The sequence below is a fragment of the Rhipicephalus sanguineus genome, chromosome 9 (assembly GCF_013339695.2).
Source record: "Rhipicephalus sanguineus isolate Rsan-2018 chromosome 9, BIME_Rsan_1.4, whole genome shotgun sequence".
NCBI lineage: Eukaryota > Metazoa > Arthropoda > Arachnida > Ixodida > Ixodidae > Rhipicephalus > Rhipicephalus sanguineus.
The window spans coordinates 67,909,536-67,928,938 of NC_051184.2; the positions used below are offsets into that span (position 1 = coordinate 67,909,536).

The 19,403-nt window shown below is 47.7% G+C and overlaps 1 long non-coding RNA gene across 1 annotated transcript; it reads left to right on the plus strand.

Moving 5' to 3' along the window:
• Positions 1–7,939: 7,939 nt before the first annotated feature.
• Positions 7,940–15,007, plus strand: LOC119404164 (uncharacterized). Its single transcript, XR_005186196.2, has 3 exons — positions 7,940–8,217; positions 9,089–9,258; positions 14,955–15,007. It is a non-coding gene; the product is annotated as an uncharacterized LOC119404164 (long non-coding RNA).
• The last annotated feature ends 4,396 nt before the right edge of the window (positions 15,008–19,403 follow it).

The following is a 19,403-nucleotide window of genomic DNA, read 5'->3' on the forward strand; positions in this document are numbered from 1 at the left end:
ACCCCAAACTTTCACCAGATGTGCATCGTGCGCCGGTATAGTGATAATCGCGCCCGCGAAATATATGAAGCCTTCGCCATCCATGGAGCAGGTCACTCTTTTATGAGCACCCCTTCTATCGCACTAACTGTCAAAGAGATTAACTATCTTCGCAGTTGAGCGCTCCACGCATCGTTGACAAGCCCGGCAGGTGCGCATGTGCTAGGAATATCCTCTCATTTCCCTCCATCCTTTCCCTGTTCAAAAAGCGTATATATTTGCACCGCAAAAATAAACGAATTTGTTGGTAGTCAGCGCCGGTCCCGTTTCATCTGTCTCGTCCTTGTGTTTTAGCGCTGTTTTTTACTATGAATGTCTATAAACGTCAGGGAGAGAAAAATATCATTTGCCCGTGTCGACTGCTGATCATTTCATCTGTACTATACTGTTCCCTATGCAAGCAATAAAATTTCGAGTGAAAAACAGCGCTAAAAAGACAGGACAAGAAAGCGCCGTGGTCTCGTGTCCTTTCTTGCCCCGTCTTTTTAGCGCTGTTTTTAACTCGTAATCATGAACCAACCAAACCAAATGCGTACCCTGCTACAATAAAAAATTTTTAAAAATCCTGAATATATCATCACGAGCTCGACGAAAGTTTGTCTGGTCAGGTAACGTGATTATGAAGTTCCGGCCACTTACTGCATAGAAAAGGATGAGCTCCCGGGTATTTTGCAAGAACTCCATAACCAGGGGCGTCGCCAGAAATTTTTTTCAGGGGGGCGGGCGGGAGGGTTCAACCATACTTCATGTACGTGCGTGTGTTTGTATGTGTGCGTGCATATATACACGCAAGCAAAACTGAAAATTTTCGGGGGGGGTCAACCCCTCCCCCCGGCTAAGCCTTTGTCCACAATGGATTTCGAATCGGCTGGTGATTAGGTGATAACCTATTTCTACAAGCTCTTATATTGAGTGGGAGGCGATGATTGCAGCACAAATTTCCTAAGGGCCTAGGGAGGTATAACAATAATAGTTGGGGTTTTACGTCCCGAAACCATGATATGATTACGAGAAACACCGTCGTGGATGGCTCCCGAAATGATGACCATCTCGTGTTCTTTTATATGCAGCTAAATCTAAGTAAACGGGCCTGTAACATTTCGATGGAAACGCAATGCGGACGTCAAGCCAGGATTCGATCCCGCGACCTTCGAGTCAGCAGTCGAGCACCATAACAACTAGACCACCGTACCGAGTCTTCTAAACATGCGACTATCAATGCACAAAATATCAGTACACGCTATAAGCATATCAATCCAGTTCCTAAACTAGCGAGAGAAATTAAACAATCGATAGCTTGCACTTGAATTCGTGACGCATCTTCTCAACGTACGGTCTGAACTCCCATTTGTCTAGAGCGGTCGAGCGCGGGGCTGTGTACTCTGTCGCCGCCAGTAGCTGCCACGTCGCATTAGCGACAAGCTTCCGTTCATGTTTGAATTATAGCACAATGACATCGGATGCAGTATGACTACGTTTGGTATAGTTACGGCGTTGGTCTGCATATCCTGCAAAAAAACAAAAAATTCCACAGCATATCCACGGGGTGAATGATGATGAGTGAGGCTAAGCTCTCGTACGGCAGGATCTTGGCGGCGGCGTCGCACAGCTTCACGCCCACTACATCATCAACGACGTGAGATCGGGCCGGTTTATACTAAAGGGTCGATGAGAGTCATGGCGACTTGCAGCTCACTTTAATTTTACATGTACGCTGTGAATTTTTATTGTTTAATCACGCACAGGAGAAATCTCACCAGGCACTACCTTGGATATAACAATGGCTGCTAATGGGGAATGAGAGACAGAAGAAGTCGGCTTTTAGCTAACAGTTACACTTCTACTTCTACTAACGTTTCCTACTGGAACATGCCAATGGCTGCTAATGGGGAATAAGAGACAGAAGAAGTCGGCTTTTAGTTAACGCGCACGCTGCGAATTTTTTATTGTTCAACAACGCACAGGAGAAATCTCCCACCGGCACCACCTTGGAGGTCAAGATCTGGTTGTAGCGTTAAGACTGGTTACGCACTACGACGTGGCCAAACGGGTGCCGCTTTAAGGAGCTTCGCCCCCTAAAAAAAAACGGTGGTTAGAAGGCTGACTCACCGTTCTAGAAAAGTGTAATAAAGACTGCACTAGTGCTGCAATGTCGCGGCTGCGACGACGTAACCGCAGCATAATCACTGCTGTTGTTAAGCTGCTACAATGTCCTAAAGACTTGGCGCCAAAAGTGATTGGCCTTCGTGCCAGATTAGGGACAAACTTTTCTCTCTATTAAGCTGATAAAGTTCAGGTGACATTACGAAACCAGCCTCCGACTGTGCTGGAACTACGACATGACCCTTCAGTTAAGTCACTCCAAGCCATCCCTCTGAAAGAACTACATAGGCAGTGCTGTAGCAATGAAGCAATATCTCCCCACTAAACACGTCATATCGGTGGAAAAGAACAATCATGACCTAAAAAAAGAATAAAGCAACAGGAAATGACGTATACTGCTCATAATTCCGGTGTGTGTGTCCTTGCAGGGAGGGTTCATGGAACACGCCAAACCCAACGAAAACTCTCGCAGTGCGAGGCTATCATTAGTTTGCTCTGTGTGGTGCGAAAACTACGCAGTGTGCACTGTGCGAGTAGAACGTCCACGCTGTGCACTACACGCACACGAGTCGACGAAAAACGTCGCGGGCGAATCTCTATACCCTTCCGTCAACGAAGCGCATCACGTAGCGCACGAAAACACATCCATTCGCTACGTAGCTGAGCGGGAACTGCCAACCGCCGCTCACACTGAAGTTGAACACGCAGCGAAAGGTCTCCTTGCCACACGAGCTCACCTAAAGAAGCCAACGAATATATTGTGTCAGTCTGCGACGTATTAACGCGAGGGCGCGCGGCGTTTTCGCTATGGGAAATTGACACAGATAACGAGGAGAAAAGGACCAGTCGTGCAATCGTGAGGCGCACCGTCACTGTCACGGCACCGGAATCATCCATGACGCAGTCTTTTCTCACCGCATTATCTCTCTACAAATGGAACAGTGGCGCTTCGAACTTTCAATCTTGGACCGGCATCTCGCAACGATGCCTTATGCCTTAGTGCAGCTTGAGCACGTTATTCATATCATCGCGCAACATTGACTGTGCGTAATTCTAATGGAGAGTGATGAGCAAAAGAAGAAAAAAAATTTGATGTGCACGCGGCATTTATTCAGTTTGTAATTTACTTTTTAAGGCGTTCGCCGTCAGGAAGAAACTGGTTCTTCGCGATTCGACCCAGCCAATAGGAAGAACCCCCTCCTTATGGTCCTTTGGTGATCTGAATGTTTGCTCCTGCTCTACCTTTCACAGTCATGCCGAAAAGAAATGCACATAAGTGTGTGTTTATTAGACAGTGGACACTTGACTCGCCATGCTGCAGAACAAGTGGAGAGACCGTGTTCTGCAAAGCGTGTGTGACAAAGGACACTTGCACGGCTACGTTCAACTTTTGGTCCCTCTGCACCACCTTAACGAATAAGGTTAAGGTCACTCCACAACTGAGGCCCTCCACTTGGTCACACTACAAGTGAGGCCCTCCACTTGTGGGAAAAAACACGCTTCGAAGTATGTGGATTGCTCGGTGGGCGTGGTGTTTGCTCGTCGTTGCTTGATTAGATATGGATTTCTATTGACCTCGTGTATTTTTGATATGTAGGGACTTGCTGATGCAGTGCGGTGTGCGCATGTGTGGAGCGGCATATATATTTTCTGCGTTTCTTCTGAGAATAAATCAGTTGCGAGTGACGCTCTTTCCCTGTGCTGCTTCGTTCTTTTTACAATGTCTTAGGTGTCTAGTTTTTTCTCTCATTACTTAATCACATTGTAGTAGCAGTGATAGCGCGGTGGTTATGTCGTACCACATGGGTGCGTTTTTTTTAGAAGATATGCAATCTTGATTATTATATTCCGTTCCACATCAGGTGCAGCGCTGCGGAAGCTACGCAATAAGTTCGGGCATCAAGATGTGTGAGTACACGCGTCTCGCGCATGGCTTTCTTTCTTGCAAACGCTCGTGCGAGCTGAGCACGAGCGAAAACCCAAAGCGAAAACCAAGAAACACTAATGGGTGCAGAAAAACTTATTGACAACCGCATAACGGGATCTGTGTACATCAGAGGCCAAAATCTTCGTAATTTGTTAATATTGATTTATTCTTCATTTTGTGGAGATAGGTTTGCGAAACGCTTACCCTACGAGGCGACCGGCAAGGGACGCGACGTTCTCCACTGTCGCAGCGAACAAAGACGCTACGGCCGGGTTCGTCGATTCTCCGGCACGGCGCAGAAAAGGCACTCGAGGCAGGAGGTCAACAAACAACACGGGTTTATTAACCCAAGATGCAGCACAGTACGACAGTCACGGGCTTGCAGGCCGTAAGGGGAACTCCGCAAGACCGATCGAGTACGCTTGCCAGCGGCGCTACGACTCTCACACAAAGGGCAGCAGTCGAGCACACGAACGAGAAGCCGCCTGCTGGAGCAGCGCGTCAACCTCTCGTGCTAGCCTGGGAGCATCTGACGCGGGCAAGCCCGCGCCAGACAGAAGCGAGCTCAAGGGGGAAGGGGGTTGTCACTGGCGGCCAATGAGAACAGGCGTTTCGCAGTGACGTAAGCTAGCTTGGTGGCGTGAGCATGTGAGCATGTCGAGGCATGCCCGGACGCGTGCCCGCGGGCCGGGAAGCCGACACATGGCTCGCACCAGACAAAGAGGCCTGGCGCTGCCGATTAACGGCGGTCCCCGGCGCTCGAGCCGCGCGGGGCCAACACACGCGCTAGCTGGGGAACGAGGCGCCAAAGGGAAGGGCGCTTGATTCCCACAATTTATTCAGAATCACTGTACTACGTATTTCGCGGCGTGAAGGCATCCACTGCAAGAATTGTCGCTTGCCCCCATAGCGTGGCACCTGATGTATCCAAACGGAGTAATGCGCAAGGAGGTTAAAAAAAATTGCTGGAGTGGCGATCATTGCGCAATAGTGAAGCCGTGCCCACCAAAAGATGGCGGCTGCGCCCGCCATCTTAGTAGGGGCACGATGTACCATCGGCGTTTGGCGAAGGAAAGCGAGCGTTTTTGACGCACGCCAGACAAGTTTAATATGGCAATTTTTAGGAGTCAGATACTGCTACAAGTGTGTCTTCATGTTACTAGTTTTCGTAAGCGAGCCTCAAAGTCATGGCAAATTTTATTGGAGATCAATCGCCAATACTCCTCTCGACGGGTTACCTTTGTGGGCCACAACGATCTTTTATTTTATAATTAACGTAGTATTTACACTAACAGATCAAAGCCATTTGATCTCTCAGTAGGCACCACCAGAAAAGAGCTGGTTTCCGAGCTCTTTGGTGGGCAAAAGCTGGCTTCACTTGCGCTGGCAAGCTGTTGCGAGAGCTTCCACTCCAGAATGGTAATGCGCACTACATTAAGAAAGTTGTAAGCGGTCTCGAGCTAATTATCAACGCAGCTCCAAACTTGAATGAAATCTGATGAACTAGATTGTTACCCTTGGGGCCGATCTCGTTGAATCTCGCTCTATTTCCCTTCACCATGTTACAGGATGACCGCAGGTTCTCTGGTTTCCAGAGAGAAATTATTTCTTTCATATTGTCAGAGCCTGAGCTACGGCGAATGGCGATCAGCCTTCACAACTGAAAGCATCAGACGTTAAGAATTTTTATCAAGTACTTACGTCAAAGCACATCAACGTTTATTATTGCCACACTTTTCATTAATTGAAACAGCTACAGACTCACTAAAGAAACGCTTCATAAAGGCACACGATGTTTAGACGCCCAGTCTTGTTAGTCAATGATGGTAACTGGCTGTTTCAAGGCGTAGGAATTCTTGGGCTACTTCCATTAAAAACCTCCGAATGGTGATGACCGGACGGGGCGCGATGTACCTTTTCTCGTGCTTGCCGCTGCTCGTGTTTCATTTGACGCCGATTTGACACCGCAAAAATTGCCCTTGTTTTAGGGCTGCCCCCATATGCAATGCTTATCTGCGTAAATGGCGCTTTGCAGGTCGTTCTGCGAAAATTTAGACACTTGGAAGTGGTGGGCCTAACACTTCGGATGTTCGGACCTATGCAGTGATTAATGACAGCATCAATAATCTTAGTAAAAACACTGATAATTTTTATTGCCATATTAGGAGTAGTAATGAACCACAGGCTTCTAAAGGGCTAGAGGCTGCTTGTATGACTGGGCTAGTGACGTGAGTATGCCGAACCACAAAAGTATCAATAAATTAAACAACACAAGACATGGGATATTAGACGAAATAGCTTCAAAAATATGTTGCCCCACTCATAAACTTATTATCAAATATCATAGAAAACATAATCAAGGGAATAGCAATGTGAATGAGAAGCACATTCTCATAGTTCCCCCAAAATAATGCTAAAATTACACCAGAAATCATATACCCATTCTTCCTTTGAAATATGGTACAGCATATCAAGGTGCTTTTATTGCGATAGGAATTACGTGGACACCCTCGGCGGGTTTTCGCCGTCGGTGCCACCGTGCCATGCCCTTTGTATGTATGTATGTATATATATATATATATATATATATATATATATATATATATATACATATATAGGGAGAGAATCCACGAATAAAAGTGGGCGAGGAGAATATTTTTGAAAGCGCGCTACCGGGGATTCGAACCTGCGACCCCTCGTTCCACGGCGCCACGCGTTGAACCACTGAGCCACAAACGCATTCATCACAAACAATGCTAACGGCGAGCCATTTACGTACACCATTTACCGTTTGTGCTACGCACATCTGTGAGGTGCTTCAACGTGGCCGAGGCGTGTTCACTGTCACCCGTGATATGGCGCGAAGGCGAAGTGTGAAGAAGCGACGTGTGAAAAGTCGCTTCTTTCTTTTTATTGCGATAGCAATTATATGGACAGTCTCGACGGGTTTCTGCCGTCGCCGTTGCCGTCATGTCCCTCCCGTGTAAAGTCCAAATTGATAAGATCCCCCCGCGCATTGTATGTTCTACCGCGGGTAAAAGAGCGCGAGCGGGGGCGACGAACGCGGCCGAAGCAGAGATCAAACAAGCCGGCCCATTTCCGTCGCTCGGAAGATGCATGCGATAACATCACCCCGCTTTGGAAAAACACCCCATGCAGGCGCAATGTTATCTCAGCGTCAACTGTAGTTGTGCTGCGGGCTATCTAATTTTATAACAAAGAAATAGACACTAAATAAGTACTCCTACGATACAGGCATCATGACAGGTTAACGTCTGTGGTTACAACGTTGGCTCAGCTTTTATAGCAGTCAAACGAACATTACATTTGAACATGACTATGATTCAGCAAGCTATATTGAAGCAATGCTCGACCCCGGAGGAATACATTAACGGAACCTACGTAAGTACTCTAACGTGAGGGCTGACGTTACGTCGCGCCATAGATTACCATTTAAACGCCAGCGTTGCCGACGTCCCTGGTAAGCCCACGATGTGCACACGGCTACTACACTTACAAAAACACGTCGATCCACCTCGTAAGGCTTTGCTCAGAGCCACAAAATACAGCATAGAGTACTCGCTGACTGCTTCGCATGAAACCGATTCCCACAACGCGTGGGATCTGCCGAATTTTTAGATGCACCGTATACCGGCGGAAATCTCGACGATTTCTAAACAAATAACAAATTTTGATACGCGTACGAACTTATCTTGCGGCTCTGAGCGTGCATCTTCTACGAGGTACGTCGATAGTGCCGGTACCTTTCGTATTAGTGAAGACCTGAAATGAGCTAGGCGTTTGTCCTATAGCCTGACTAATGACGCACACCACGTTCTCTTATCTCCACACGCTGCAGTTCTGCCCCCGTCCCGCTCTGCAGCGATAAACTTCACGAAGAATCCAATCGTCCTTAAGACGTGTTCACGCAGATTCGTAGCGCAGAACACGCATGCGTCGTGCACTGCCGTCAGGGTACAAGAGAAGCAATACACTCCTGCAACTTAGCTTCCGCATCCATTAACAGACGAGGGGAGGAACCACTAGCTACCCGTTCCCGGAAAGCACCACGAGCGCGTACGCAAAGCTTGTCTCCGATTCCGTGCTAGAATCCGACAGCGCTCGTCCGCGATGGCAGCCAACGAGAGGTAAGCGTTCCTACAGTTCAAATCATTCGTTGGTTTTTTATTAGCAATGTAGCCGTCCAGGTCTCGCAGTCCGTGTCAGCGAAATTCGTTGCGTCTGGAAAAATGACGTCCGGGAATGAGAATAGCTGACTGTTACAGCTGATACGTGTTTCTATGGGCTTGTGCCTGCGTGTGGGGTTTAGAAATGTTCCGCTTACTACCCACGGGCGACAGTTAGGGCGGCTGTTCTTAATTAGATTCCAACAAAACTCCGGAGGATATTCGCCGGGTGTGTTGAAATTGTATATTAACCCCGAAAGCGTAAGAATAAGCTATAATTGTCTAATTTTCGAGCACGTTGCGAGTGCAAGCTGAACGACCGACGTGACGAAGTTTCTCGCCGAAAACGTCTGTTTTAGTTCACCTAAATACTTCGCGCATTAAAAGATTAAGCCTTTGTACGATTACGTGACTTCAGAGCAAAGCTTTTCAACGAAACTCTCCTTATATAGGGGCTTCGTTTGGTTCAGCATGCACGAATAAGAGCGTAAGCACTGTTTTAAGTGTAAATATGATACAAAATACCTCAGAATTCCATTCGTCGTCACAGTCCGCAGGAGGTTGCGTATAGGGAGATAGCTTGCCGTCAAAGTCCGCATTACGCAGTTCCGCTTGGGACAATAGGATTCGCTTCACGATTTCCAGGGCGGTCTTCGTGTCTTGTGGCCGATCTGTCTCACGCAAAGTGCGGAAACTCCCAGTGTTCGCTTATCAGGTAGCCTACTGGAAACCGAAGGGCGTACGACGTCTTCTTTGCGACAAAAATGTGCTCCGATACTTCTGAAACTACGCGTACGTCCTAACGCCGTTATTCTTTCCTCCCTATTTTTAGGTGCAATGCTGAAGAAGTCCGGGACCAAAGTCCAAACGTCTGCGATCCAAATCCACGTAAGCTAAAACGACATCGCCTAATACAAACCGGCGAGAGGCCTTTCGTATGCGCATGCGGCGCAGCGTTCAAGCGGCTGCGCTATCTGAGGAGGCATCAGCGCCGTCCTGCAGGTGAAAAAAAGGCGTGACTTACGCACTACTCATTTGAAGATAGTGGAAACAGCGGAGCTAGAGACCTTCCCCTCCTTCTTTGCTCCTCGTCACGTAACTCCTCCTCACCTTCACTTGCTCTACTGTACATGGCTATTCTGCGCTTTCTTTCTTTCTTTGTTTCTTTCTTTCTTGGTTTATATCTTTTAACCTCAATCTGTGTCTGGTTCTCTCGCCCACAGCAACGCAATCATAATTCCCATAAATGCTTGCTCTGCTACTATACCCGGATAGCCGAGTGGTTACGACGCTCGTGTTCGGGCCGTGGGCACCCGGGTTCGAATTCCGCCTCGCCAGGAAATTTAATTTTCTTTAATTCTAACCCTCCTCCTCTACACTTCTCCGCTGCTCCTCCTGCTTTCCTTATTCCAACGCGTTGTTGGGGGACGCGCTAGGCGCAGCTCGGCGAGGCGTTATCGCATTACACGGTGGCTTTGTGTTCTCTGCCCGACTAAACAGCTCTGCTGTTCAAATTGCTTACAGCTTTGCGATGGTTGCACAGTACTCGCGCATTGGAACGCGACCGTGGAAGTACGTGGCCGCTGGTGCAAGCAGCGCCGTTCGTGGGCATCAGTGAAAGAAAGACGTGTCATTGTGGTATAAATGCGTATTTTACATGCGTGTGTTCTTCAAACAACTATACTGCTTCCGTGCTCCAGTGAGTTGCTTTCGGATTCACAGTATCGCTAGCGGCGCGCTGCTATCCTAGCACTCTTTTGTATGCTGACAAAAGGGACTCGGTTGCACGCTGCAGTCAAACAGAGCAGCTCACTGGTTATCGAAAAGAGTATTCGTCCCTAAAGAACACACTTTCCTCAAGCGAGAACATAAAGCTCGCTCACACAAGGATCGCTCGTTCGCGCGTGCCTGCAGGATACTGCCACGCGCGCTTCTTTTCCATTCTTCATGTGACCGGACCCGCTGCACGTGTAACCGCTGTCTTGTGCGCACCGCGCCGGAGTGTCGCACATTGCGGTTGTTTTAGCTTATTCTGATAAGCTTGAGCGCGCAACGCGAATAGTTTAATCTGGAACTAAAGCGGCCACCCATGATAAGCCTGGATTCTTCGATGTCACATGTAGACTGGTCGATGCGACTTAGCGCTAATGAGATTATTCGATGCCCGTCGACTGCATGCGCCGATATCCTTGGACTTTGAGTGTCGTCCTTTCTTTACGAGCAAAGCTCGCCCAAATAAAGTTTCGTCTTGAACACGCCAGCAACTGCGTTCGTCCAAAGTCACGACCACGCGGCGTCAGGTACAGGGGCTGGTCGTTCATGTTCCGAAAGCCCCCGTCAAGCAGTAAACGCGGCCGAACTGGCGCAGAAGAGATCGAAGCCAGCCATGACCACCGAGCTAGCCGCAGAAAGCAAGTCTCTCAGCAGAGTACTGGCCCTGTACGCTATAAGACCTGGAAGTCCAACGACTGCCGCAACGATGACGGCCGCTCAGCTTGAAGGCGCAACACGAAGAGCAGTCTATTCTGAAGCTAACGCGGCCGCCAGCGATCAGCCTGTAATCTTCATTGCCACATGTACAGTACGGTCAACTCTTAGAGGGAGCACGCGAGCGCGCGGCCGGCGGTCCGCGGAGCGCTAGCTGCTGGAGGGCTTTGGAAACGCGGAGCATGCGCGTAGAATCACAAGGGCGGTTCGTGTCCCGCGTCGTCTGCTACTTCGCTCCAGCGCTCGTAGCGCGCTAGCGAAATTCTATATTTCTACGGTTGGAAGGACAAGCTTGCTATTATCTCGGCATCGGGCATAAATTCCCTTGTCTGTTATAAAAAGCGGCCGGCTGGTGCGAGCAGCATCTTGAAAGCTTACGAGTAACTTATCGGTGAGCACTTGGGCTATTTGCTAATTCATTATGAGGGAAACTGTGCAAAAAAAACAGCGTCGACAAAGGGAGAAGAGAACAGCACAAGCGCATGTGCTTGTGCCCTTTGTCGACGTTTTTTTTTTTTTGCGCAGTTTCTCTCACAATGAGCACTTACACTAGGTTACGCAAGTGACAGGCTTCCAGAATTCCACAGCTGGGGCAGAATTATCGCAGAATTCCACAGCTGGGGGCCCCAGTCGAAATTTGGCCGCTGGGGCCGCGAATCGCATCGCATCAAAACTGTCGAGCAAGCAGTACAACAAACACCTTTTTTTTCTACCTGCTGATTACGCGACGAGGCGCAGAAAGAGTGGTGGCTACATGAATCGCACTGCTGAAAAAATCCGGCAGATCCCACGCTCTGTGGGCATCGATGTAACGCGAAGCAGCCAACAAAGAGCTGCATACATCGCCTTGTTTGTGTTTGAGCCAAATGAAATCATTCATGCCATGGCATCTAGTTCACCATATATCGCATGTTTGCCATACACGCATACATGCACAATCTGGTACATACCATGCTTATAAAACGTATATTCTGGTATATACAACGCATGACCTGTCATTTATGCTCATCATGCACTCGTGTGCCCATCATGCACTCGTGGCCGGAAGCGCACCATGACAGTGCCGTGTAAATCATACCGTACATGGCATGCATATAACATTATTCGCATATGTTAGGACCTGTCATTTATGTTCCTTATACAGCCACATCGTGCAATACCAATTTTGGTGTATATCAAACGAGCGAAATGGCCGTGAGTGCACCATGAGTATGGCATGTAAATCATGCCATACATGACGTGCATATCATGGCTTTCATTGTTTCCACCTGTCACTTATGTTCGTCATACAGTCGCATCGCGCAATACGAATTTTGGTGTACATCAAGCGAGCGAAAAGGCCGCGAGTGCACCAGGAGCGTAGCATGCAAATCATGACATGCATGTCAAGGTTTTCATGTTACCACCTGTTATTCATGTTCTTCACACAGTCACATCGATCAATACAAATTTTGGTGTATATCAACCTAGCGAAACGGCCACGCGTGCGCCATGAGTGTGGCATGTAAATCCTGCCGTACATGTCATGTATGTCATATTTTTCATGTTACCGGCTCTCACGTACATCGTGCAGTTGCGTCGCGCAGTACCAGTTTTGGTGTATCTCAAGCTAGCGAAACGATCGCGAATGCACCATGGGCGTGGCATGTAAATCTTGGCATGTAAACTGTTATTCAGGTTCTTCATACAGTCACATCGCGCAGTACCAATTTTGGCGTATATCAGTGTAGCGAAACGGCCGCGAATGCATCATGAGCGTGGCATTTAAATCGTGACACATGACATGCATATCATGGTATTCATGTTACCACCTGTTATTCATTTTTTTCAGTCACATCGTGCAATACCAATTTTGGTGTATATCAATCTAGCGAAACGGCCACGAGTGTGCCATGAGCGTGGCATGTAAATCATGTCGCACATGTCATACGTGCCGTGATTTTCGTGTTACTACCTCTCATTTACGTTCGTCGTGCAGTCGCATTGCGCAATACCAATTTTGGTGTATATCAAGTTTGCGAAACGGCCGCGAATGCACCATGAGCGAGGCATTTAAATCATGACATGCATGTCATGGTTTTCATGTTACCACCTGTTATGTTTTTCATACAGTCACATCGCGCAATACTATTTTGGGTGCATATCAATCTAGCGCAACGGCCGCGAGGGCGCCATGAGCGTGGCATGTAAATCATGTCGTACATGACATGCATGTCATGATTTTCATGTTACCACGTGTCAGTTATGTTTGTCATACTTTCGTATAGCTTTCTTATATATCCACTCATTTAAATGGCCGCTAGCACCCCGAGACCATGTCATGTAACTCATGCTGCACATGACACGCGTGTCATGATTTGCACGTTAGGACCTGTCATTATGTTCATTATGAACTCTTGTCACGCCATACCAATTTTGGTATATATGAAATTCACGGTACAGCCGCAAGAACCCCAAGGCCGTGGAATGTAAATCATGCTGTTCATGACATGCGTGTCATGATTTTCATGTTATGTCGTGTCATTTATGTTCGTAATACGGTCATGGTCTGCCATACCAATTTTGATATACATCCGATTAACGAAACGGCCAGGAGAGCACAGTCGTAGATAGATAGATAGATAGATAGATAGATAGATAGATAGATACGCTCAAAGTCGCAGAAGTTCGCTACGAACTGCTTCGCATTTAAAATGGAAGCGCCGTCCAGCGCTCGCCAAACGCAGGGCCAGCAATTGTAGCAGACGAACAGCGGCAGACGCGGCCCTTACGCATTTATGCGCGTGCGCCGCGTTTACAAATCTCGCCGCCAGTTTACGCCACGCGGGCCGCCGGCCACGCGATCGCGTGTTCCCTCTAACAGTGGACCGCACTGTACAAATGGCGGCACGTATTAGCACTGATGTGTTTATAAGACGCCCGTCTACTACCTGCGCCGATATCGTAGCACTTTGAGTGTCGGTCTTTTTGCGGGCGCAAGTTCGCCCAAACAGTTTCGTCTTGATCCCGCCGACTACTGCCTACAACGTCACGACCAGGTAACACTAACCTTGTGGCAACGCGCTTCCACTCTCTCATATCAGTCCGTGAATACTCTACGCTGTGTTTTGCCGGGATTGCTATTGTATCGACAGTCTCGACGGGTTTTCGCCGGCGCCCCTATGTTTCGCATACGGCCAACTAGATATCGCTGCCCCGTGCATCATATGTTCCATCCGCGATTAAAAACGCACGAGCGCTGACGACCAATGCTACCGAGGCAGGGATGAAACATGCCGGCCATCTTTTTCGCACGCCGGGCGCATGCGATAAAATCATCGCGTGCGTGCGAGGCCTGCCATCGATTCATCTTAAATGCAAAAAAGTGGACGCAGTAGGAAACGGACAAAAGGAGAGAACGACGACAGAGGCGCACACTCGCTACTAGAAGTTTATTGAAGAGGCAACACACATGTATAGCTTAAACATTAAGCACGTGGTGGAGTTTCTCTCGCCTGAAAACGCATTGACTTTCTACATTTGACAAAAAATTTAGAAAGACACATGCGTCACAAGGAAAAAGGGGGAAAATAATAGAAATAGGGGGGGGGGAGGGGTGAAAACCAAAAGACAACCCAGCGTGTTAATCAAATACGAGTACTTTCTGTGATAGGGCAATAGAACGGTGGCTCACACATTGATCTTCTTTTGTCGTCATGATTAGACAATACGGCTTGATGACGTCATCATGACGTCATAATTCCCGACGTGACATTCAATGTGAGCCGTTATCTATGCAGTGTATACCTTTTGTCGCTTGATGCATACGGCATTTAAGATGCTTTTGAACATAACTGCTTGGAACATTGTGCAATGAGTGTTACAGGTACTATTATTATATTGAGAATTATTATATTGAGAACATACATATATGTATTATAGTGTGCGCATTCTAGAAAATATATACCACGTGCCACAGATAATTGAATTATAGTATTTATTTACTATTATATTACGTTATTTCTCCATGTTTTTTTCAATCATTATGTAATATCGCAAAACAACGTTGCTGTGTCAAATTTTGTAATACATGTACTATTTTCGCTATTGCCAAGAACTTTTGAAGGCGCAGAAGCCTCTGTCAGGCCTCGACGCCCTTTGTGATTGCTACCGTTTCCGTAAAAACAAAGAATATTTTTTTCTTTTATTCTAACAATGCGTTCATTTTCCAGCCCATGGTGCAAACTGTCAAGGCGACTTACCTTCACTCGCACAACTCCCTTGGTGAGTATTACCTTTGCGAAATTTTTCACCATATGCCATCATTCACTGTTCTATAGCAGAAATGTTTTCTTCTCAGTTCAGGTTCAGCCTGAACGTTTTCACTGCCTCTTTGTTTTGAGACAAGAGCCGCCGTAGCAAACTTCATACGCTCTTTACCTTAGAAGGGTGGCGGAATTGGCTAGTTGGTAGTCCATACTTGGACGAGAAAAGTTCGATAAACAGAGAGGGACAGGCGCTTCCCACCCACAATAATAAAACAGTGTTCGTCTGAATGCATATAAGCGCAGAATGGTGTAAGTTTTTGCAGTTTTACGTGTCACAAGTATAGGAGTGACACTCTTAGCGGAGCACCCCTGATTATCTCAAAGAAGGTATTCACCGCGTTAAGATGGGACGAAAGGCGGGGCCGGGTATTTGATTTTTTTTGTCCCACGTTAGCACTCTCAATACTTTCTTTGAGGTATGTACGGAGCATACCGCCTTGCGCTGCGTTTTAGTGCACTAAACCAATCGTTATAGCAAAGGTTTGTTCACAGCAGAGCTGGGAGGTGCTGAAGTGATCCTGGCTTTGCTAGGCTTTCACCCTCTCACCTCTTTAATTTTTCTACGCCTTGCTATACAATACTATGCTACAGTAAACTGTGGCTGTGCTTGCTCCCTTTTTTGTCTGTTTCTTTCTCTATTTTTCTGCTTCATTTTCTGCTTCTTTCCCTGTGTATTTATTTCTATATCTGTTTCTTCGCTTTCTTTCTCTCTATTTTTCTTTCTTTCTCGTTCATTCTCTCTCTCTCCATCTCTGTGCTCATTTTCTCTTCCTCTTTTTACTCCTCATCACGTGTGCCATTTGTCCTCCTCACTTCTTTTCCCCACCGCCTTGCTATACAGCACTATGCGAGGCTATGCTCTCCCAGCGTGCTTGGATAGCCGTGTGGTTGCGACGCTCACCTTCGGACCGTAGTGACGCGATTGAGCGAGTGCCGGTTCGTGACGATAATTTTCAATCAACAACGCACGACAAACTTCGACCACAACAGCTCTGCTTTAAAAGGAACCATGTCATTGTTTTCTATTGCAACAACCGCTGCTCACTGTTGTACGCTTTTGCCTACTGAAATCACGATTCTAAGACCGCTCCATTCTCCACCAATACTTTCAGCCAGACTGTGACAGCCGCCGAGCCCCGCGTGTGCAAAATGTGCCTGGAGACGTATTTCGACATGCCCGCATTCCTCGAGCATCCCTGTGCGGCTGCACCTCAGCCGATATTCATGTGCCCGCTCTGCGGCTGCTTTTACAGGAACCGGGAGTGCCTACAGATGCACATCTACTATTATTGCAGCAAGCCACCTGTGTTCTTGCTACCTGCGATTGGGCAAATTCGCCGATAACAAGGGACTCCTCGCGCCTGTCGTCAAACGCGCATCAAAATTGACGCTAGCATGCGCGATTGTTGTCGGACCGAAAATTCCTTCCCCCCAAATGTTTCTTCAGCTTTTGCCATCCGGTTAATGCAAGTCTGAGAGAAAAGTGATTTCCTTTTACCATGTGTCACCCCGCGATGCGCGCGCATACGTCGGCATTCCTTAGTGAAAAAGGGCCGAATCATTACACATTTTCCACGTGTCTCGCGAAATATTTTCACCCCTGAAGTTATCCCAGCGAAATGTGCTTTGTGGATAATAAAAAAAGCATTACACCATTTTCACATGTCTCGCGAAATATTTTTATCTCTGAAGTTATCCCAGCGGAGTGTACTTTGTGGATAATAAAAATTTTGAACAAGACGTCCGAACCATTTAGTATGGCGCCATTCAGAAGCGATATGGCGACCCGGATCCCTGCATTTCTTATCGTCCGCCGACAGAAGCCGAACACAACCATTCCACGAAGGTAGAAAACGGCTTTCTCCGCATCGAGAAACACCTGCGGTGAAATTCCCCCTTTGAATCACGCATGCAAGACACACCACAGTATTTGTTTCAACAAAGAAAAGCATGGCACAATTAAGTGTCCAAACCATATGATAGATGACAAGCGGCCTTCGAATAATGAGGAGCGCATGCCGTTTACCGGTGAAGGTTGCGGTTCCCCGAACTGCAGTTGCCGGGAAGGCGCATCTGGCACACTAAGCAGGGAGTGACGCCGGTACACTTTCCTCTGTAAAAGAACCAGCCCCACGCTGCTGTAGCCAGGGGGGCGGGTGTTGGGTGTGTTCAACACCCCCCCCCCCTCCCAAAATCCATGTGTTATACAGGCACCCATACGAACGCGCGCATGAGAATGTGTCAAGTAAGGCTGAGCCCCCTCACCGCCCAAAAAAATTCTTGGTTATGCCACCGTAGCCCGGCAACTGGTTTCATTTTTCTCAATAGCTCTGCGGGAAGGCCACACACAGCTTTAACTACCTTGAACATATGTGCGATGGCACGGCGCCTAGTTTTCGCTGTCAATGATTTCATGCAGTGCATTACTCATTCGTACGTCAATATGTCACATTGGTATGTATGATCGGGCCATGCCGCAACTTCACTGGCCAACCGCCTTCAGCGTAGATTGGGCTCATTTTTAAATCTGCGAGCATTCCTGGCCGAGTCATCCAGCAAAATCTGTGTGGCCATCTTTCCGACAGGTGGAACACGAAGGCTCAGAAGGCCTTGTTATTTGGTGAGTTGGTGCATCGTCAGAAAAGGTATAAAACTGCGCGAACTAACGACCACATAAACAAGACTCAAGGAAAAGGGGCAGACCTTTTGTCTGGACTATGTGGTCCTTAGTGTGCGCCGTTTGCACCTTTTGCAAAAACGATGCGTTCCACAAAGGCATGACAATGTTGCCGGTGGTTTATTTAGCGAAGGCTCGACCACTAGGCTATTAGTCGAGGCTTGGCACCTGGATAAGTATCGAAAGCGTATGCGTCCGCCAGCCTTCGATTAGCCTGCGTAAAGATACTAAATACCTAAACAACCACCTTTCATTGAAACCCACAAGCCTGCTTGTATCTTATCCCGAAATATCTTGCTTTCGAAAACGTACAATTACAAAATAAAGCAGACCTGTTCCGTTCGTGTACCTCAAAGCAGCATCCCTCCTATACGCCACTTCAGTGAATGCAGGCGGTTTGATAAATATTTCAACTTCAACGTGTGGATGAAAGTGGCTCCAACCCTTAGACTACGCATGACAGCCACTATTCTTATCTGCAAGTTTACTGTGCCGAAGCGAGCATACGTACACGTCTGTCGCCGCCATGCGTAGCAGCACGTGTGAAATTAGGCAGCGGATGAAGGCGGTAGTTAACCTGCCACGGTGGTCTAGTACTTATGGTGCCCGACTGCTTACCCGAAGGTCACGGGATGCAATTCTGACCGCGGCGGCGGCATTGCGATGGAAGCGAAATGCTAGAGGACCGTGTACTTAGATGTAAATGCGCGTTAAAGCGCACCAGATGGTCAGATTTCCGGAGCCTAGCACTACGGCGTCCCTAGTTTACATACAGTGGCTTTGGGATGTAATACCCAAGGTATTATTATTGCAGTCGGTCGTTGGGGAAAGCGCTTCAACGTTTCGCGCGGCCTCCGTTACGGCGAGTGCTTGCGGTTTGCGTTACTGAAAATGTAAATCAGACATGATAGCGGGAATGTTAAGGCCTTGTACTGAGTCGCAGAGATTGCGCATTAGTGCCACGCAGGAGTAGTTTCTTTTTTTTTAGGCCATCGTGCATCACCCACCAACATGAAGATGGCGCCAGCTGTGGTAATGGCGCCTGTAAGACGTAAAGCCTGCGAATTCAGCACATTACTTATCTATCAAAGGTCCTTGCTGTTAGCATCGCTCGGCGCTAACAGTTTGGAAACGTTCTCTATCGTTTTAGAACATTCTGATAAGATCGCGCGCACGACACGAGTAGACGAGTTTGTTCTATACGCGCCATAACAATAACGCTGGAATTTAGATAATTCATATATAAAATACGGCGCTCCGCCGACCGTGAGAAAACCGACGGCCGAAGACTGCGCTTACCACCATCAGTGCACAGCGTTCGTTGCTGGTACTTTTCTTTAACACAATTTTTCATTTTCTGGGCACAAGTTTGGCCATTAGATAGTGGCGCATTTCATAATAATAATAATAATATCTGGGGTTTGACGTCCCAAAACCACGATATCATTATGAGAGACGCCGTAGTGGATGGCTCCGCAAATTTCGACAACCGGGGATTATTTAACGTGCACCTAAACCTAAGTACACGGGACTCAAACGTTTTCGCCTCCATCGAAAATGCAGCCGCCGCGGCCGATAGTGCCGCATTTACCACTCTAAGTGCAGCCGTCTTCGTCATCGAAACTACGTGGCAGCACAAATTACTGGGAACGGATTGGTAAATATCAGGATCCTTG